General features: G+C 45.8%; 1 protein-coding gene across 12 annotated transcripts in view; it reads right to left on the bottom strand.

Annotated features, from left to right (window-relative positions):
- The window catches only part of SCAF8 (SR-related CTD associated factor 8), a 218,490-nt gene that overhangs the window by 32,834 nt on the left and 162,797 nt on the right, over nt 1–22,859 (bottom strand). For 2 of the 12 annotated variants that reach the window (XR_009601677.1, XR_006060662.2), the window contains exon 21: nt 10,704–10,773. The exons of the other annotated variants lie outside the window; for them this stretch is intronic. The gene's annotated coding sequence lies outside the window, so the exon portion shown is untranslated. The remainder of the gene's footprint in view (nt 1–10,703; nt 10,774–22,859) is intronic. 12 annotated transcript variants of the gene reach the window in all.

The following is a 22,859-nucleotide window of genomic DNA, read 5'->3' as shown; positions in this document are numbered from 1 at the left end:
GCCTCTACCTTGCCCGCCGGCCTGGCTCCGCGAGCAAGGAAAATGCTCACTGCAGAGGACACGAGCCTGCGGACCTCCCCTCCCATTCTCCAGACTCTCACTTCACTCCTTTTTCTGTCGCTGAATAAAATCCCTCACCCTTTTCTGTTTATTTGCACAGAGGGCTGTTTCACCTAGGAGCACAAAGAGTGGGGTGAAAGCCACAACCACGTGGCCGAGAATGATTTCCAATCACAATAAACACGCCCAAAGAGGGAGGAAGATGGGAAGCGATCTGCTTCCTTTCTAACGTTCTTTAAAATAAATGCCGGGCCCTGGAGGAGGCAGCCTGACATGTTTCCATTAGATGAATAAGTTGTGGGCAAGCAGGCACCGCTGTACACCCTACCTGCGCTTGCCCAGGCCCCAGTCTAGAACTCAGTTTGACAACTGGGTCCCAAGGGCCCGAGCATCTGGAGATTGTGTACGACACGGTCGTCTGGGCTGCTTTCCGGAAGCCCTAGGCGGTCTGACCTGTATGAGGATGCTCTTCTTTGACATGTTCTACAGAGCCTCCCACTTCCCCCAAACTGAGTCTTGGCCGCTAAGAACCGCTGTGATGGTTTAGAAACCCCAGCCACGGCAAGCCAGGTCACAGAGGAGACAAGCCTAACCTACAGTCTGGTCTATCACCGTTGGAAGCTATTTCCCCTGAAGCATGTGAGCAAAATCCACACCAATTTTAAAGCAACACTGGACTATTGTGAAAGAATATAAAGGACTGTACTTTCTTCATCTGCTTCCATGAGCTTATCCCTTCTAAAGGCTGAATCCACGTGTCACGCTGCATCATTCATTATGAACAAGATTCAGAAACACTGAGCACCATGAAGTGGGACATATCACAAACGAGGAGGCTTTAAAACATCACCACACATGAACAGCTGGATTTTCCCACTGCTGTCAGAAGGCAAGATAAGAACATAGCTTAAGTCCTTTAAAAGGAGAAAAACTTCTCTCATTTAACACACATCTAACTAACTAATGACCCAGCTCTAGAAGGGCCTCCATCAGATGATGCAACCTTGCAAGTCTATCAGATTTCCATCTTAAACTTCTTCGTTTGCGGTTAAAAACAGTCTCTGAATCTGTTGAGTTGAAGGCCAAGACGGACATGACAGTAGCTCTGCAGGGTGACCTACTGCTATTATTGGTGCTGCTTCCTTGATTTGTGCAGTACACAACCTGTGAGACCACACATGGCAGCCCTGATTATATTTACGACATCAGAACACACTCTTCACTTGTGTATTTGCATCTTATGTATGTTACAAAACCAATATGTATATTACACATACTATATAAATTAGTTCCTTCTCTCCAGTGTCTACGTAAATCTTATTGGTTAGTCAACTCTTAATTTCATTATTCTAAACCGATATCAATAAGCTAATTACATTTAGTGCCCAAGTATTACGATATTCTTTTCCTTTTCACGTTTGAGTATAAATCCACTTGAAAGTCAGATTTAGTTTGTCTTAAGTCAACAGCGATCTTCAATTATCCCCCCTCCCTTTCCACTGGTCACCAAAAACTGGGGTTAGCTGTCGATGCTACCTTATAAATATCTCTCAAGTTTCCACCCACCCAAACCTTCTAATATTTCTTACAGATCATTACAGTAGTTTTATAACTGGCCTTCCAACATCCAGTCTCTCTCAATGAGTCTGTCACATTATAGTCAGAATTACTTCGTCAAACACAGATGATTTGGATCATTCTTGTTTAATGGCTCTATATCCCCAAGAGGTAGAGTCTAAACAAATTACTGTGATATATGACCAGCTCCTCAGCTTAGGCTAAAATAACTTCCAATATCATCCAATATCCATTCAATGAAAATTCATGGGGACCTTTTAAAAACACTGTCAGATTCAGGAAGACTGAAGAAAGTCAGTAAATCTACAGTCATATCAGCACAGAAGTACCCAACCTTGTCTGAAGAAAGTCAGTAAAACCTAATCCCTGATCTCCGAGCACAGACACCTGGGCAGGAGATACAGACATATATATAATTATAATCAACCATTGTGATGGCAATTTGATCCCAATCTGGTGCAACAGTCTCATATCCAGTGAATTCCCACTCACCCATTTTTCCTGTATTTTGACCACGTTGAACTTTTTGTTTAGAAATGCGCCACGTTTTTGATACCTGCATATCTTTAGCTGCAGAGCTTGGAATGCCCTCACTGAGTCTCTACCAAGTGAACCCCTATTCATCCTTCAAGACCCTGCCCAACATGCCCTCCATAAAGCCTTCCCTGATACTCCTAGGCATAACTGTTAGGGTTTTTTTTAGGGCTGTCTCTTCTTAGTTTATAACTCAACTCTAGCAAAGTATTACATTGTATAAGCTGCAATCATCATTTAAATGTCTGTGCTTCCTACTACATTGATGGCAGCCCCTATATTTCAAGGAGTTGTGGCTTTTCTAGCTCCTCCTCTACCACTGGGCACACAAATAGATTTGGAACTAAATGCAGAGTGGCAAAGGGTCCGCCAGAGAATATCAGCCCCCAGAATGAAGGGCCTGAGGCCTAAAGAGGTCATCCGCTCTGTGTTGCCCAAGCCCCTGTCCCACTCCTATGAGCTCGTCCACTTCCTAGTGTGGGGGACGTGGGATGGTTTCTTTGTGGTTGAGCTCATCCAAGGCCACCAAGGGCTCTGGTCTCAACAGGGGATGGAGTGGGGTAGCAACGGGGAAAGGACTGCATCCCTCTAGGAATAAGGTTGATTCTTTGGGCTGCCGAGCACAGTAAAGATCCCCTGCAGCTAACCCTAGCATATATGCTTCCTCTGATTTTGGTAACTAAGAATGGAAGTGACTTCCAGATGCAGTAAACTTTATCTGGGGATCCAATATTTTAAGGCCACTGAAGTAAACATCAAAGAAGAAATGAGGAATCAGTATTTGAAATTAAGTACAAATGACCTTCCTTCTTCCCTCTCCCCTTTCTTCCTAAATGTGGAGAAACTAACTTATATGACCGTACTCATACTACAGATGTCGTTTCTGTATATCTGAACGCATTATTAAGCGGTCCATTAACAAAATCCATTTCAACGAAGTGAAATTAATTAATTTTAGAGTCATTCACTTGGTCTTCATTTATCCCACAGAAGAGGGTAAGATGTGAAAGGTGCCCTCAAGAAATTCACAGTCTAGAGGTCAAGTCTCATTCACTGGGTAGTCCTGCCTTTTCTCCCCGGAGTGAGACATTTCAATTCGCAGATAGTTATTACCAAAGAACTTTAATTAGCTAATTAATTAATTAGCTCACAACTCCCTCTAGGCTAAAATCAGTGACTTTCCCAAGAAAAGTTACTGAACCAAAGCCCAAAGAGTAGAAAACTAGAACTCGAGTGTGTATGTCTACAGATTAGTGTCTGTACACAAATATTCACAGATACAAAGAGAAGGGGCTGAAGCATGACACAGCCTTTTCCCATGGCTGCCGTGGCTACCATTCTGATCAGCCCAGGGGCTGGGAGCACATGGAAATCGCTGCTGCTCGCAAGGCCAAAAGCAGTGCTGGGGGGTGTGGTTTCCTCTCGAATAATAGGGATCCCGAAGTCCATCCCCCTCTCCCATGACCTGGGGGTTCCCTTCATTCTGCCTCCTTCTTCATGGATATTACAGGAGAAGACCTTTCCATGCCTGATCCAGGCCTCACCCTGCTCCTATAATAGGTTTGTTAGGGAATCACTGATCAAAACCACTTGCCTTGGCCAGGCACAATGATACCTCCACGCACGAGTTGTCTCACAACAGGACGTCCCGATAAGGAACAAGGTGTTGCCACTGAAAACTAACCAGGAGAATTCAAGAGGAGCCAAGAGCGGGGGGAGATGCCAGCCCATAGTATTGTCCTACCAACGTCCCAGCATCCTTTGCGCTGGAATCCATCTTGGCTGAACAAGGTCTGCACCACCAGGAAGGACCCGAAGACCAAACAGATCAAGCAGATGACTGGCCAGAGACAACCTGAAAACTAACCCCGTCACCATTAAACCTGAGACAGCGAGCCGCGCGGCAGAGCAGTTCTCCAGGGTTCCCTTACCCCGCTTCTCTCCGCCCAGTGCCCCTTCCCAATAAAGCCTTTTGCTCTGTCAGCACATGTGTCTCCTCAGACAATCCATTTCCTAGTGTTAGACAAAAGCCCACTCTTGGGCCCTTGAAGGGGGCCCCCAGTCTTGTAACAGGTTCAATTCCTGGTTCTCCCATCTCACCAGCAAAGACACAGAATACGGGTTTGCCCGTTCTTGGAATGGTCTGATATCACCCCAGAGGCTCCCAGAAAGTCAGGTGTCATTTTTAGCCCTGTTACACTTACTCCATCTGCTCTCCTCAGGGATGGCCAGCAGCCCTGTGGACAGGGTCTGTGAGGGGCCAGGATTTGGGTCCTGAAACCTCAGGAAGTTGGTTTTGCAGGGTGGGGTGAGGCGGGGGGTGCACAGGGTGTATCTTCATTTCAGAAAAGAGAAGCTGGGATTCAGAGCGGCTCACCCAAAAGATATTCAGTAAGTCCAAGCTCTTCTGGTAAGTTCTGAGGAAAACCAAAGCTAGGCTGTTCAAGTTTGAGGAAAGCACATTCCAAACCCCGTGGTTTTCTCCTCTGCACAGCCAAGGCCTGGCTCGAGCAAAATTTGCCCCCTGTTTCTTTTCCTGAATGAGGTAAACAGCACCCCTTTTGAATTTGCTATGTCAAATTGACTTCAGAGAAACAAAGAACACAGCCCATGAAAGTACCATTAGGAAAGAAGGAAAAAAAAGTTTCAAAACTACTGATCTCTGCCATATCCAACCCCAGAGTCTTTCAAGTTGAAGGTGATGTTTGCCCAGACAGCAATTTCTTTTTGCAGAGACAAACCCTGTCCCGGGGCAGGAAGAATGTAACAAGGCACAAGCATTAGCGTTAAGTTCCTGCTTCAAAAGGAGTATAATCACCGTTCCGTAAATTCTCTCCTTGCAGATGAACCGGGTCCCCAGCTTGAAGAAGAGTCACGTCCTGTCCCCAAAGACCGTCCCAGACCACACACTCCTCCTACCGTCCCGGCGGTCGTTTGCATACGTTCTAACCTAAACCGGGGCCATTTATAAAAGGGCTTGTGTTTAACTTTATTCAGTTCCAGTGCTTTCTTCCAGCTACCCAATCCGCACGTAATTAAAATCATATTGCGGCAAACGCTGAATGGTATGAAAAGTTTTACCATATGTATACAATTGACTAGCTGTAGCATTTGGCATGTCTGCAGTGATCCCATTAAGAGGGGCGAGCCTGGCTTATTTTGGAGTATACATTATATGTTTTGGATCGGTCCTGTTTTCTGCTTCTACGAAGACTGTCTGTGATGCTTAACCCTTTTGCCGACGGTCACCACAATGTGCTCCTGCATTTCAACAGTGAGGACCACTGCACCCTGGCTCAAAAATGGTTTGGCTCCTGGAGGTGGGCTCTTTTGAAACTGTTCTGTTTTCTGAACCCAAATTAGCTTTCTCTGTCTTGACAACAAAGGCTCAGCAGATACCATCAAAGCCTCCAGGATCGGGTGGAACTGAAGGGAGAAAATGCAGATGGAATCATTGCTTCCCAATCCTAAAGGCAGAGGGCACTCCTTAAAGCTTGAAAGAGGTAATTTTAGGACAAAAAGAGGAAGTACTGTGCTACTGTAGATAATAAAAATATGAAACTTGTGTCCCGAGAGATAGTAGATAAAATATAAAGGGATTCAAGAAGGAGCCAGCAAAGGTCATGCTGACAGATCCACCTTTGAAGAACATTCCAGACATCCTGAGACTGAGACCAGAGAAGGAAAACATATCTTTCCACCTTATCACATGGCCCACTCCACCTACCCTCCTGTACAACAATGAAAAGCTTTGAGGCCTTTGTCAAAGTAGAATTCTAGTTGGCTTTGAGTCTCTGGATCACTATACTCAGACTCCATGTAATTTGTAGTTAATATAGCTGTAAAGTTGCAATTTTGCTTTAAGACAGTCTTCAATATAGATTTCAGAATGAATTAAAGTCTCTCTTAACATGTGACATGAAGAAACACATGTTCTTAATCTGTGGGTTTAAAATTGTTTTAGAATTACATCAATGAGACAGGGCCTCAAAAGAAGAATCAGGTCACCAACCCTCAAACACTAGAGTGTAAGAGCAGTGTCGGGTAAGACTGCTTTCCAGAATGTCTTACAACAAATCAGGTGTTAACGTCCTTTGAAAAGAGATCTTCAGCTGGGGCGAGAAGAAAAAAAAAGGAGCTTTGGAATCCAGTGAGTGTTAGTTTGTTGCTGGAGGCAGAAGTCCCGCTAAACCAGGGTGAAGTCAGAGGTACCCAGGGCCGCCAGGAAAAGGAGGGGTAAGAAATGTCCTTAAGTCATTAGTTAAGTTCCCAAAGGAAAGTATAGACTGCTCAGTCATGTCTGACTCTGTGATCCCATGAACTGTAGCCTACCAGGCTGCTCTGTCCATGGGATCTTCCAGGCAAGAATACTGGAGTGGGTTGCCATTTCCTTCTCCAGGGGATCTTCCCAACCCAGGGATCGAACCCCGGTCTCCCACATGGCAGGCACATGCTTTACCATCTGAGTCACCAGGGAAGCCCTAACCAGAGACCAAATCCTGGGTTCTCAGTACCAAATGCAAATCCACAGAATGTTAAGATTAGAAAACTGTAGAATAAATCTGGAGAATATATCCTTTTGCTGGTGGGGGAGGGGGGAGCTGCTCTATGTGGCTTGTAGAATCTTGGTTCCTATACCAGGGATTGAACCCAGACCCCTGTCGTGGAAGCATGGAGTCCCAGTTACTGGACGGCCAGGGAAGTCCTAAGAATTCATCCCTTAAAACAGGAAGGTGATTGGAAGGCTATTGTGAAATATTTAAAGACAGTTTTGGAGACAAAAATTTCACATTTAAAGCTTGGTGACACTAAGACGTTAACTTGAAAGATATATGCACCCCTCAATGTTCATAGCAGCATTATTTACAGTGGCCAAGATACTGAAGCAACCTAAGTGTCCATCAACAGATGACTCAATAAAGAGGCTGCGGTGTACACACACACACACACACACACACACACACACACACACACACAATGGGATATTATTCAGTCACAAAAAAGGATGACACTTTACCATCTGCAACAACATGGATGGATTTGGAGCACATTGTATGAAGCAAATTAAGACGGAGACAGACAAATAAGAAATAATATCCCTTATATGCAGAATCTGAGAAGTAAAACAAGCTAATGAATATAACAAAATAGACTCACAGACATAAAGAACTAGCCAGTGGTTACTAATAGTGAGAGGGAAGGGAGGGGACAGATACGGACAGGGGGTTAGGAGGTACAAACTACTATGTATAAAATGAATAAGCTACAAGGATGTATGATACAGCATAGGGAATACAGCCAATGTTTTACAGTAACTATAAACGGAATATAACCCTTAAAAATTGTGAATCACTATGTTTTGGGCCTGAAACTTATATAGTATTGCAAATCAACTATCTATACTTCAATTTTTTAAATGATGATAAAGTCAAATGAAGCTTGGTTACGTGATAAATAGTGAAAAACACAATAGCTGATCTGCCAAAGTAAATAAAGGAAAGCAAAGTAGGACGTAGCATAGTAGGAATAACGGCCTGCTGCTGCTGCTGCTGCTGCTAAGTGGCCTCAGTTGTGTCCGACTCTGTGCAACCCCATAGACTGCAGTCCACCAGGCTCCCCGGTCCCTGGGATTCTCCAGGCAAGAACACTGGAGTGGGTTGCCATTTCCTTCTCCAATGCATGAAAGTGAAAAGTGAAAGTTAAGTCGCTCAGTCGTGTCCGACTCTTAGGGACCCCATGGACTGCAGCCCACCAGGCTCCTCTGTCCATGGAATTTTCCAGGCAAGAGTACTGGAGTGGGGTACCATTGCCTTCTCTGATAATGGCCTGAAATTAGGGCAAAGAAAAATCAGCAAGGAGAAGGGATAACTAAGTGGACAGATTCTAATGAAAACTTGTAAATCAGGCTTGTCTGACCATCCATGAGGCCTCTCACTGTATCAGCCTCTCCCGTGTACATCCCACACCCTCCCATCTAGAGACAAGGAGACAGACTCAGAAGGGAATTGCATGCCCAAGGGCACTGGATTAAATTAACAACTGGTGACCTACTTGACTCAAGTCCTGTGCTCTTTTTCCATTAAAATGCTCAAAGGAAAAAGCAGGAGTTTGTCACCTTTTTCCCCTTTCCTACATCTATTACATAAAAATAAATGGACTCCAAATGTCTTGCTCTTCTTTGGAAGATGCAATTAAACCGGTAGAAGAAAAGTAACTAGTTTAGATGATTTGTCAGAATGTTTCTGAAACAATACCATTAACCACTCCATCCTACCCCCTTTTATCTAAAAAAAGACAATAAAAGTTAGGGGGAAATGGTAGAGCCTTTTAAGAGACTGGAGTGAAAAGCCTTTCTCTCATGTTCGGTTTCTTTCACTAAAGACAAAATGGAAAAAAAATGCCATTTTCTATTTGGGGACCTACCACCGGGACCAACCAGGACTGAAGGAGCACTCAAAAGGCTTTCTTTGGCATCAGGTAGAGTTACTAAGCCATCAGAGGAAACCAGACAGAAGGAACAATGCACGCAAAACGTACTGTACAAAAGAAACGCATGTTGCATTCACCACAATCTCGATTCTAAAAATAAAAGAACTGACTTGGGAACCCAAGCGTCTCAGGGCTAAGGGACTGAATGATTCATAGACTAGGCTGAATACTCAGTCTTATCTCTTTTCCATGGATTAATCCCTAATGTCTTTCTGACTTTTTTTCCTGCTCTGGGTGAGACTGTACATAACGTGTTATTGGTCTATAGATGAAAACCCATTGGAAACCAGTTCCCTATTCATTGAACACATTTCAGGGCTACTTTCCTTTGCCCAACAAAATTATTTTTTATTTATTGGAGTCTAACTGCTTTACAGTGTTGCGTTGGTTTCTGCCATACAACGAAGGGAATCAGCTCTATGTATACACACATATCCCCTTCCTCTTGGTCCTCCCTTCCACCTCCACCCCCTCCCGCCCCTCTAGGTCATCCCAGAGCACTGAGCTGAGGTCCATGCCCTATACAGCAGCTGCCCACTTTTACACATGGTAATAATGTACACAGGTCAATGCTACTCTCCCAATTCGTCCCACCCTCCCCTTCCCACTCAGTGTCTACATATTCACTCTCTATGTCTGAGTCTCTATTCTCGCCCTGTAAACAGGTTCATCTGAACCATTTTTCTGACACAATTTTGATCTAGGATATTTTCTGCCTACCACCACACATGTGTACTTTCATTTGGCTTCTTAGTTCAACTTAAGGTTGAACGCACTTATTGCCACCATAGAGTTGGATGACCGATCTATTCTCTGTGTGTTAGTTGCTCAGTTGTGTCCGACTCTTTCTGACCCTATGAACTGTAGCTCACCAGGCTCTTCTGTCCATGGGGATTCTCCAGGCAAGAATACTGGAGTGGGTTGCCCTGCCCTTCTCCAGGGGATCTTCCTGACCCAGAAATCGACCCCTGGTCTCCTGTATTGGCAAACAGATTCTTTACTGTCTAAGCCATCAGGAAGCTGCTGCTGCTGTTGCTGCTAAGTCACTTCAGTCGTGTCCGACTCTGTGCGACCCCATAGACGGCAGCCCAGCAGGCTCCCTCGTCCCTGAGATTCTCCAGGCAAGAACACTGGAGTGGGTTGCCATTTCCTTCTCCAATGCATGAAAGTGGAAAGTGAAAGTGAAGTCACTCAGTTGTGTTGGACTCTTAGCGACCCCATAGAACGCAGCCTACCAGGCTCCTCCGACCATGGAATTTTCCAGGCAAGAGTACTAGAGTGGGTTGCCATTGCCTTCTCTGATCAGGGAAGCTAACTCCCCTTAATTTAGAAAATAAGGAAATAAAACTTAAGTTGAACTCAAGAAACTTAAATTCGAAATAAGAATTACTTTCAGACCAGTCCAGGGAATCTAGTACTTACAACTACACATATCTTAAGTGATCCAGGAAAACAAGATGCTTTAACCTAAATAACTCCTCTGTATTATCCTGACTGCATATCCACAGTTTTCAATCCATTTTTTTTCTGCCCGCTGGGAAAACTGTTAGTTCCGATCACTGCAGGAAATTGAAATTTTCTCTTCTTAGGAGACGGCTAGGCTGAAAATTGGTAAGTGATAGGGTGAGACAGGGATCGGCCTGGAGCCCTGAGAGCAAGACTGCTCCTTGTCTTGCAATAATCCTATTAAGCAGCTCCCAACACAACACAGTCTGGGCTTGAAGTGGCTGAAAGATAATGAATGAGCTTTTAAGTGTCACTTAGCTGTCGAGGTAAAACTCCAATGCCAAACTCATCAGCATAATCAAACATGGAACACGAGGACCCTTGATGGTGCCCGCTTCCCTGATAGCCTGGTATTGGAGCAGTTACAAAATGCTCCTTAGAGAAAAGGGGCCTCGCCTTATTCGGACAGAAGTAATTTACTCTGTTCACGAGAAACACATCCTGTCTAGACTACAGGGTTGCTCTCCAGCGTACGAGTGATGAGGAAATCCTCGGGAGCCCACTTGCCAAGGTAAAGACCTCAGGTTCACACTCACAGCAATTACAATCCATCTCGAGACGTCCTCTGGGCAGCAGAGGGTGCAGAAACAGCTGCTTCTTCATTAGCTGAGAAAATTAAATAAAAACCTATCGTGAGCAGAGCACCCATCAGCTGACACCAGCTCAGTCCCTGGTGGACGGCCAATCTAGATGAATGGAAATGCTTTTTTGTTGAATTCTTCTATCAATTACTGAGAGAGATGCTAAGGCTGTAATTGCAGATATGTCTACTACTGCCTTAAATTCTGTCAATATTTGTTTCATATATCTTAAGCTCTATGACTAGACGTTTACAGACGTATGATCGTTATGTGTTCCTGGAGAATCCACCCGTTTATCTCAGGCAATATCCATCATCCTTAAATCTATTCTATCTTATATTAATATGGCCGCTCCAGATTTCTAAAGCATACTGCTTGTAAGACATACTAACTCCATCTTTTCACTTTTGATCTACTTATATTCCTAAAGGCAGCACATCCTTGGGTCTTTCTTTTCTCCAGTTTAATAAGCTCTGCCTTTAAATTAGAGCATTTAGACCAGTCACATTTACTACTGATAACTGACGTGACAGGATTAAAGTCTGCTACTCTGATTTATTTCCTGTTAGTCCCATCTGGGTGTGTTTTTTTTTTTTTTTTTTTAATTCCACTACCCCTCCTTTATTTTTTTTTTCTAGAATAATTAATTTTTTTTTTTTTTAGATTTCCATTCTCATTTACTTTGTCTTTTAACTATGCCTCACTATATTTCCTTTGGAAGTGCTAATACAACTTTATAGAGAATAAAACCAAATGCCCTGATGGGATTTCCCCTGTGGTACAGTGGCTAAGATTCTACACTCCCAATCCAGGGGGCTCTGGTTCGATTCCTAGTCAGGGAATTAGATCCCGCATGCTACAACTAAGACCCAGCAGAGACAAATAAATAAGAAAATACATATTTTTAAAATGCCCTGATGCCCTCTGACTCAGGATATCATATCAGTACATGAAACTACATTATCCGTTGCTGACGAGGGTCGAGAATTCTGCCCCCACCATCCCATCACCTCCAAGTCTTTATCAACAGGGAAAGACAATTCTCCGTTTTCTTAGATCCCTTCTAGTGCTATGATTCTACATTCTGAAAGATTGTGGAAGTTTTTAATTTCTCTTGATACAATTTTTATAAAATTTAAATCTCTGGATCTTCATTGCCACCAACCTAGAAATTCTAATTCCTGAACTTATGTTTTGTGTTTTTTGAGTCTCTTCCATGAATTTTCTCTCTATTTATACAGGATTGCAATCCATTCTCTGAAGATATGTTTTAAAAATCAAGCTTCAGGCCTGGGAAAACAATAAATCAAAGGCTTGCTAGGAGCGCCCTCTTGAGGTCGCCTTGATAAAGATGTTGAAAACTTTGCCTTTGTATGAATTGGTGGCAGTTTCAGCTTCAGGAGCTAATAAAATTAATCCAGAAGATATGTCAGCTAAATTATGGAAGCAAATATCTTATTATAGGTAATTCTATCTCCTAAAAGACCATATAATCTCTGGCAGAAAAATAAACACCGTGCCTTACTAAATGCATGCCCTAAATATAAAATACACTAGCAATCAGAAAGATAAACATGGTTCCAGAGTTCTGGTTTTAGTTGTTGGTTTTAGATATTATTCCTTATCTTGCGGAAAGGAAAGCTTTCTCCAGAGAGAGGGGTGCTGGGTGTGGATTTGGGTGCGTCTGCTGAGTCAGAGAGACCAGGGTACAGAGACTGACTCGGCTACTCAGCAGCTGTGAGTCTGGGGGAAGTTTTTAAAGCCATCTGTGTGGTACTGGAGAAGACTCTTGAGAGGCAAGGAGATCAAACCAGTCAGTCCTAAAGGAAATCAACCCTGAATTGGAAGGATTGATGCTGAAACTGAAGCTCCAATACTTTGGCCTTCTGATGCGAAGAGCAGAATCATTAGAAAAGACCCTGATGCTGGGAAAGATTGTGGGCAAAAGGAGAAGGGGGCGACAGAGGACGGGATGGTTGGATGGCGTCACTGACTCAACGGACATGAGTTTGAGTAAACTCTGGGAGATAGTGAAGGGTCTGCGAGTGCTGCAGCTCACAGGATCACAAAGAGTCGGACAGGACTTGGTGACTGAACAGCAACAACAAGCCATCTGCAAAATGAGGGTGAGGAAAGAATCTACCCCGGGAGGTGTGAAGGGAATGAAGCAGGGGGCAGCAGGAGGGCCCTTAGCACAGGGCGCAGTGCACAGGAAAGGCATGGGTGCTGAGCACCCCTATTATCCACATTTATAAGACCCTCAGGTGAAGGGCAGGATACCATTTAAAAACTCACCAGGATGCTTCTTGCATTCCTGGTTATTGTGCCTTTCCTATTTTAGCTAAGAAAAAAAGTATTTTTCCTAGGTTTTTTTAATCATTTGGGGCATGATCTGCTGAATTCAAACAATAATGACTGAATTTCTTTAAGGCAGTATACATAAGATTCTTGGACAGTCAGTTCAGTGGAAGAGTCAGTTAAGTCACTTGCCTGATTTTCATGGTTCAACTAAACCTATTGATTGACAAGGGCATTGTGCTGTATCTCCTCCTGAAGCTGCAGGGAACTTCCTGACATGATGCTGGAGATGGAGAAGGAGCAGACTCTATCTGCAATCTCTGAAGCTCCTCTCACTCCCTCCACCTCCCAACCTGGCATCAGAACAGAGGTCATGCATACTCTTCTGCAAATGTAGCCGCCAATGAAATACTCCTGGGAACTTACTCATCGGTTTCCTATTTATTTTTGTTTATTTTTCTGTTTTTGGTCTCCTCCTCTGCCCATATATATTCCAAAAGTAAACAAAGCTGGGAAGCTGGCAAGAATGTCCATAAGATCTGAACAGTCTCAGGAAAACGAGAAGGAAAAGATCTGGAGGTAATGATCTCCATTTCCAACAGAGTAAACAGAGCACGTGGGGGAAACATTATTGCTGGAGAAAGCCTGAGGGAGAAAACAAGATCCCTGAGTTAGGAGTCAGGGAGGTCCAGGGGACAGTACAGACACAAATCTGTAAGCAGCCTGGCCTCCTTGTCCCCACAGGACAGACCCCCTCACTGGGGGGCTCAGGGCCACAGCTCAGCAGTGCAGACAGGGGCAGTCAGGGCACCGTGAGCCCTAGGACAAGCACGGAACACTCAAGTAGAACCTCGATTTTATTTCAAGACCAAGGGCAGGGGCAGTTGGAGAGTCAGGTGGTTTGACACAGTACAAACCATGATTTGTGTAATTAATGAAAGCTACATGACAGAATATGGTACCGAGTCGGCACGTTTCTATGGTAACCCAGGAGTTCTGTGATAAAACAACCTGTTTCAATGCCTGTGATGATCACTGCCGTGTCCTTGGCCCCTGGGGGATGCGGATTTACTTTTTCCCCTTTGCCATTAACTGGATGGGAAAGAACATGACGTCCTATCCTAAGAACATCTGGAAAACCCTCCTCGCCGGTTGGGTTTTGTGAAACCTCTTTTTAAGCCGCCCGGCTGGCCTTGCAAAGTGCCTCCAAGTGGCAGTCTTCACTTGGGGACCAGGTGTACAAGGAAGATGCTCAGAACCTTCCGGCAGCACCAGATGGGGCCCATGTGGGCACCCTGACTCCCCTGGTATCCCTCTCTACAGAGCAGGCACCAATGCCTCTACCCTACCCTGGCTCGAGGGGTCCTGGGGAGCAGGGACCAGGGGCAGACTGGGCTTCCTGCCTGGTGAAGGATGGGCTGGGACTGGGGGCAGGCTGTGCACTTTCCCACCTGCCTCCTGGGACCCAGGAAGGTCTGGGAAGTTCCCCCTAAGCGACAACAGAAGCCACACATCGCATTTCCCAACTTCCCCGCTGTGACATCTTTTCAGGCCTTGATTGGTCCTCAAGGGAAAACTGAGACAGGAAGGTGATAAGCGGGCAGCTTTTAAAATCAGGGACACACACCTTAAAGCTGGCGGCTCTGGCTCTTGTTTCTGCGAGGTCACGGCCGCTTTGAGCCGTTTTCATTAGGATGGTTAGTGAACCTCGTGGAGATGTGCGTGGTCTCATGAGAAGGGGTGAGAGAGTGTGTGTGGACACGTGAAAGTGAAGGTGCTCAGTCGTGTTCGACTCTTTGCGACCCCAGGGACTGTAGCCTGCCAGGCCCCTCCGGCCATGGGATTTTTCCAGGCAAGAATACTGGAGTGGGTTGCCATTTCCTCCTCCAGGAGATCTTCCCAACCCGGGGATCGAACCCAGGTCTCCTGCACTGCAGGCAGACCCTTTACCATCTGAGACGACACATGAGCATGTGTTCAAACGGACTGAGTTTAAAAGCATCCCTCAGGAAACCTCAAGTTCTGTTTTTTAAAACATTAGCTTTCCATGATTGCAGCTCAGCTCCTGTGAAACCAGTAAATAGAATTACCCTCAATTTCTGGTTAAGAAGACAAGCACCGCTGAGCCCTAATATCAACCCTTGGTACACACGACCCTGCCGCCCCGCCCCTGTCCTCTCCCGGCTTCTGCAAGGGACCCGGCCTGTTCCTAGTGAAATAACAGCTCCCGAGTCATCACGATGCTCCCAGCACCACGCTGATGGCCTTATCTAACTTACCACATTTGAATAACCCTCCCAGAACTCCCACCCCTGCTTTTCATGAATATCACCCCTGACCAGTGGCCCCTCAGTGCTCCCCATACGGCCACCCCAGGGCCCCTTTGCTTAGATGGCTGCTTTTCCCATCTAGAAAAATGGCACCATGTCTATGCAGACAGATAGACGTCTGCCCCCCCCTACCCTCACCACACACTCTCATCCCCCGCCCACTAAGAAGTACTACTGAGGCTGTGTCTAAAAATACAGACTACCCCCTTCTCTCGTTTCTCCTTTTCTCATCTTCCTGCAGTCTCCCTGACCTCAGGGAGAGCCTTGGGGCTGGTCTCCCAGCCAACATGCTGGGCACTCTTCCATCTTTTCCTCGAAGGGCAGCTGAAGTGATTGTCAGTACTTTATCCTCCCTCTCACCCTGCCCCCTAAACTCTCTCCCTCAACTCTGACTTTCAACATTGCACTTTTACAACTGAAATGATCTTAGCCACTTGTTCGTGGCTTTCTGTCTTAGAACGTGCAGACCACGCACATTGCTCATGCATCAGAACCTACGTCCTATGCGAGAAGCGTGCTTGTTTGTTCACGACTGTATCCCAGGGCCTTGATAAGTATTTGTTAAAGGTTGAACGGAGTTCCCTGATGGTTCAGACAGTGAAGAATCTACCTGCCAATACATGAGACCAGGGATCGATTCCTGGATCTGGATAATCCCCTGGAAGAGGAAATGACAATCCACTCCAGTGCAAGAGCCTGGAAAATTCCATGAACAGAGGACCCTGGCGGGCTACACTCCATGGGGTCACAAAGAGTCGGACACGACTGAGCAACTAACACACACACACACACACACACACACACACACACACACACACACACAAAGGGTGAATAATCCACCTGTTGGGTACTTGAATTTTGTCCTGCCCCTTCCCTGCTCCCCCCAGTAACTCATTTAACTCTCCACTTTTCAGCTCGCTTGGTGTTAGTGAAACATTCCCCCGGTAGCCTTCCTGCCAGAGGAAGGAGATCAGACATCCCACTGGAGACCTTGGCTTCCTGTTCCCACCTCCCTGAGCAATGCCCTCAAGAACTGCTGTGTCTAAAGCTGAAGGTGGAATTCCTGGGCTACGTTTCTGTCTGCTCAAGGCTGCTTCAAGAGATGAGTTACCAGCAATCCTGAAATAGGAGGCCCCAGAATGATAAAGAGCTTCCTATGATTCATGGGGCTTGAACTTTCTTTTTTTTTTTAACCAATAGCACATTCTTCATTTTCTTTACCAGGTTGCTGAAATATATGGCTGAAGAATCTCAGGAGAGGAAGTAGGTTAATCCTGGCTGGGAACTCTCCCGAGTGCATGAAAGCCCTGCTCCCCTCCACCCGGATTCTGGTCTACTGGGGCTTTGAGCAGGGAAATGACACCTCCGCTTAGTTTTCTCGGTCTGTCTGGGCGATCCTGGTGGGTGGGGGGAGCAGGTAGATAGGTAGGGAGGCAAACACGGGTGAGTTACCTTATCTTTCTAAATGCTGTCACACGCAAGAGAGAATATTTGCTAGATGAGCTGTGCGAATTAAGGGAGAAAACATATCTAAAGGGCTTGGGGTGGAGCCTGGCACACAGAAGTTACTCCACAAACAAGAGCTGTTCCTTGTGTGTGTCACTAGCTGGGTATGTGTGAGGGGTGGGAGGGGAGGTGGATGCATTCTTTCACTGGAAGACCCCGACCCTGGGGACCTCCATCCTGAGCCTATGATTGCAGGAGGCTGATCTCTATCAGGGTCAGCCACCCCAAGGGGTCCCACAGTCCCCTCTGGCCGGCCACTTGCCTGTCCTTTCCTTCGGGGCATGGGGGTGAGGGTGGGGAATGGTTTCAATGTGATCAACCACCTGGCATTTATGCTGCAGAATTTCATTCCGGGTGAACATTTCATAAGCTAGTAGAGGTCATCTGGATTTTTACTGAGGTCTTCTGAAGGGTCTCGCTGAGTCAAGGTCCTCATGAATCTGACGAGCGTGCCTTACTCAGTATCCCCGGAACACTGGGGATGATATGGACGAGGATGGAGGAGGGTGGATTTTGCTTTGGTGACCTCTCCAGCGCTTTGGCTTCATAAAATACTAACACTGAATCGCTATGCGTCTTTATCTACATTCTGTTACTGGAATGTAACATGCTGATTCTCTAAAGATGGTGGAACTTCCTAAATCAAAGTTGACAGGAGGCCAATGCATGACAGTCCAGTGACTGTGAAAAGAAAACTCCACCCAGCCTGGCTGTGGCTCACACGACCAGCCCCGACCGCTCCAAGATTCTGAGCGAGGGCCGCTTATATCTATCCTCCTCGGTCTGCCCACCTGCTACTTCCTAAACATTTCTCTATGCACTGGGATGAGTGGATGAAAACGTGAAATCAAAAAAAAATTAGAAAAAAAATTTTTTTGATGTTGACTAAAAGCAAGGTTTTCACTCTCCCCTTAAGATAGCGCAGACTATAAAGAATCTGCAGGTCTCCTGCATTGCAGGGTCTGACCCAGGTTCGATCCCTGGGTCAGAAAGATCCCCTGGGTGAAGGGAATGGCAACCCACGGTATCCTTGCCTGGAGAATCCCATGGACGGAGGAGCCTGGCAAGCTACAGTGCAAGTCCATAGGGTCTCAAAGAGTCGGATACAACTCTCAGCCATGTGTTACCAGGGCTGTGACAAGACTCTGACATGCAGTGGGAGAAACAGTGCCTGCTTGTGAACCAGCCACCAAAATGCTTAGATGAAATGTCAGCTCTTTTTCTTACCAGTAAAATCCAGAGCTCAGTTCAGTTCAGTCACTCAGTTGTGTCCGACTCTTTGCAGCCCCATGGACTGCAGCACACCAGGCCTCCCTGTCCATCACCAACTCCCAGAGCTTACTCAAACTCATCCACTGAGTCAGTGATGCCATCTGACCATCTCATCCTCTGTCATCCCCTTCTCCTCCCGCCTTTCAATCATTCCCAGCAAAAAATTGGTTATCCTTAATTCTTATTTCTTTTTAATGTTACTCTCATTACATTAAGAGGGTAACATTCAAAAATGCTACTCATTTGAAAGCAATGATAAAAAATCATTTGAAAGCAATGATGAAAAACCATTTGGAAGCAATGATGAAAAATTTAGGGAAACAGAGTTGATAAAAAAGAAATTCATTTACTGAGATTTTGATAAGACATTTTTCCCTACTAGATAACTTTTTCCAGTGTGGTCCTTTCTTGGAGAAGGAAATGGCAACCCACTCCAGCATCCTTGCCTAGAGAATCCTGTGGACAGAGGGGCCTAGAGGGCTGCTGTCCATAGGGTTGCACAGAGTCGGACATGACTGAAGTGACTTAGCAGCAGCAGCAGCTTGGTTAAATTATAGTCAATAATTCACTTCTCCATCAAATAGCTATTTAGCTTTGACTGTGTGTCAAGAGCATTGTTGGAATACAAAGGTCAGGCTCATATTTTGTCCTCATCAGGACCCCCGGCTGCTCAAGGAAAGGGGCCAGAGATCAACCACGGGGATATAAGTAACTGCTGGACACAAACACATCCAGGGCGACCCCTGCTTTGGGCACTACCCTCACTGGACAGCTGCTGCTGTGGTTACTGACCAACATTTATTGGAAATGGCTTTTATCATAGCTGAGTGCTTTGTATGTATGGATCTTGTTTATCTCCATGTTAGAGAAACAGGCTCATGAAGGTTAAATCACATGTCCCTGGTCGCAGAGCTAGTCAGTGGCAGAGATGGAATTGAGACCATGTCTGCATTCGTCCCTTCAGTCATGTCTGACTCTTTGTGACCCTATGGACTGTGGCCCTCTAGGCTCCTCTGTCCATGGGATTCTCCAGGCAAGAATACTGGAGTGGATTGCTATTTCCTCCTCCAGGGGGTCTGGGTGACTCCAAAGCTAGAACTCTTACAACTTACAGACAAACACCCAGGACAGCAACAGACTTCCCAGAAATGCACATAAGCCATAACTATTCCCCTTCTTCCAAAGCTGAACTCTCAGTGATGTAGTTAAGATATTCTTGCGGCAATGGGAAAAGAAACCCGTAAGCCATGGAAACTGACTCAATTGTGTCAAATATCTGACTTAACCAATTTTCTCATTAATTTTTTTCAGCTAGTCAACCATAGCTTGCTTCCTACGTCCTTTTGACCACTACACGCAAAGTGCTGGCCATGCCCCCCACTTTCTATTCTGCCCTCCTTACCCCAATTCATCTCTGTGTAACCACCCAAGACGTTATATTAATGTCGCCCATCTCCTTTTACTAGATTAAAAGAGCTATGAAATCAGGGACTTTGTTCTGGACATTGTCTAGACAGCGCCTGGTCTATATCAGATGTGACTTATTAAACAAGGGAATACATTTGTTGGAACCTTAAGATGAACAAAATGTGCCCTACAGGCAAAGATAGCAGATGTGGGGTTGCCTGGTGCAGCGTTCCCAACCCTCCAGGTTCAGACCATCGGCTCTCATTAAACACATCCGTGCACAGACTCCACCCTCCACTCAAGAGCTACTCACTGTCTTTACTGTTGGGTTTCCTTACCTCATAATCCCATTCCACCCCTACCTGCAAGCCAAAGCTCAGCTTAGAGGCCAGCTCGTCCCTAACCCCACCTCTACCCTGTCCTCTGCCTTCAGGATAATCACTCTCCTCTGCAGCACAATGCTTCTTTTTCCTCTGTCCAATCACTGAACATTCACTGGAAGGACTGGTGCTGAAACTCGTATACTTTGGCCACCTGATGGGAAGAACTGACTCATTGGTAAAGACCCTGATGCTGGGAAAGATTGAAGGCAGGAGGAGAAAGGGACAACAGAGGATGAGATGGGTTGGATGGCATCACTGACTCAATGGACATGAGTTTGAGTAAACTCCAGGAGTTGGTGATGGACAGTGAGGCCTGGTGTGCTGCAGTCCATGGGGTTGCAAAGAGTAGGACGCGACTGAGGGACTGTGCAACAACATTCAATCACTGACCTCATCCTGCCTTCAGAAGCTCTCTGCTGCTCTTCCCAACATCTCCAAAACAAGATCACTCTCTCCAGGGGAACATGTGGGGAGATTTTTCTTTGTTTGTTTTTCCATTTATACAGTTTCCACTGCTTGATCTGTAACTACCACTTGTAAGATTAATCGGGCTGTAGTTTTAAAGACTATTTACATAGCCCCACCATAATATAGAGCCTTTTAAATACTAAAAAATAAAAAAGAACTTTCCATCACCAGGCTATATAAATTTGACTATGTAAACTTACAAACCCTGACTAAACAAGCAGTCATTTGCTTCTTTCAGTGTTTTATTCTCTTACACGGCAAGTGGAGCTCTTAGTAGGAACTTGATAAGTGAGAAGCAGAGAACGTGTGGAAGCAGTTGCTATAAGGGGAGGACCAGCATGCTGGGCTGGGAAGGACCCCAGGAAGATGCGCTCAGTGGAACTCTCAATGTTCAGTGAGATGACATGGTTACATAATATCACTTACAGAGCCTGGCTTTTTTTCTAGAAACAGTCAAAATGAGCAGTCAGTTTGGCTGATGATTGAACCATGTCTTACAGGGTTAGATTCCAAATTACAAATGGAAAGTTCTACTGGCTTTCCAAGGCTCTTGGCATGTATTTGGGCCACACAGAGGCCAAGGTACCAAGTGATGTCAGTGCGTTTGGGACTAAGTATCAGGCACTCCCTGACTAAACAGACATTCACGCGCGCTCAGTATGGACTGCCCCAGGGCACCGACAGCCGCAAAGGTCTACAGGCTCACTGTGCTCCAGGTCCAGAGCTAAGTCCTCCCCAGACAGCACACAGCTCATGCCTCACAAGTCACTATGTAGAGGGCACGTCCCTTCCATGCCCTGCCTCTCGGGACTGCTCACAGGAGACGACTGATGGGGATGAAGGAGAATTCTGTAAGACAGCCAGCCCCGAGCTTGGGGTACAGGCTGATGGTGACAAATCTGCCATGGCCAGGGACGTGTGCTATCTCTGCGGAAGTGTCCATGTTCTGACAGTTGAGACTGAATAAATCTCTAGATCACACATCTCCCTGGTTTGAACTTTCAAGCTGCGTGCCCTTAGGGGCTTCCCAGGTGGCGCTAGGGGTGAAGAACCTGCTTGCCAGTGTGGATTTGATCCCTTGTTAAGACACGCAGGAAGATCCCCTGGAGGAGAGCATGGCAACCTGGTCCAGTATTCTTGCCTGGAGAATCCCATGGCCAGAGGAGCCTGGAGGGCCACAGTCCATGGGGTCACAGAGTCGACTGAGCGACTGAGCGCACACACACAGTCACCCCAGAGGGTAATGAATTTTAAGTCACTCCAGAAGGTAATGAATAACGTCAGATTCTCTTCTAATGTAACAAAAGGGCGAGAGGAATGCTCAGAGTGTGGTCAGACAATTTGGGCACGTAAGGAGCAGACTGCTAACAATTTTTTTGAGTCGCCACCATTCGAGGTAGGTGCCAGGTGGGATGGGGACAGACCAGCCATGACCTTTGACCCATGGCACTCACCGTCTGTCTGGTGCTAGAAAGACACTCTGAAGAGCAGATCACACAGATAGTCCTGAAATTAAAGTCTGAGGTGTGCTCTGCAGGAAAGTGACTCCATGCTATGAGATGATGGGACACTGACCCAGAAGGAGGGTCAGGAAGGCTCCCTGTGGGGGAGTAACATTTAAGGCGAGATCTGAAGATGGAGCAGAAGTTGGCCAGGCCAGGGTTAGAGAAAGGGGTGAGGCCTGAAAAAATATACTGTCCCCCCAAATATGCGAGGAAAACTGCACAGTTGACGTTTCTGTTTAATAAAATGCAAATGAAACAAAGCACTCTGTCAACTGCCTTAGGGCCTAGTAGTCATAAATCTTCAATTGTATCTGGAAAACGACGTGCAGGTTTAGATGCTCTCACTTGATCAGACTCCCCTAGCAGCTGGAAGACGACTGAGAAATTCGATGCACTCGAAGGAGTCACTCAGAATCCAATCATTCCAAAATTACTTGAAATATGAAAACCTTTAAAATATTCTTTTTTGCACTCTAAAATTTTCAATGTGGCACGTGGGTGTATTTTAATGTTTGATAGGATACAAGCTGAGAGCCTTCAAAATAAAAATATGAGCCTCCAAGCCTCAACACGGTGCCCGGGGTACAGCACCTTCGCAGGCCAGGGAACATCAGTGCAGCTTAAGCTCAGGGTTGGGGTCGGGGGACAGAAGGAGGCCAGTGCAGGGCAGGTCAGGGATCTGGGCTTTATTCTTAAGAGCAATGGGAACGGGCATGCAGGTTGTCTTCGTGTGTGATGTGTGTGGGTTTGCATAGTCAGACATACATTTTGGAAGGATCACTACTTTGATGGTGGTGTGGAAGGAAATTGAAGGCGGTGAATCTGGAGGCAGGAAGCCTGTTAGGAAGGTACTGTAGTAACTCAGGTAAGAGACAAAGGTTGTCTGGATTAGGAACCAGTGTGGAAAACAACAGATTTAAGGTTTTCCTTAAACCAACTTCT

The sequence above is a fragment of the Ovis aries genome, chromosome 8 (assembly GCF_016772045.2).
Source record: "Ovis aries strain OAR_USU_Benz2616 breed Rambouillet chromosome 8, ARS-UI_Ramb_v3.0, whole genome shotgun sequence".
NCBI classification, from domain to species: domain Eukaryota; kingdom Metazoa; phylum Chordata; class Mammalia; order Artiodactyla; family Bovidae; genus Ovis; species Ovis aries.
This window is presented reverse-complemented; position numbering and strand designations above follow the sequence as displayed.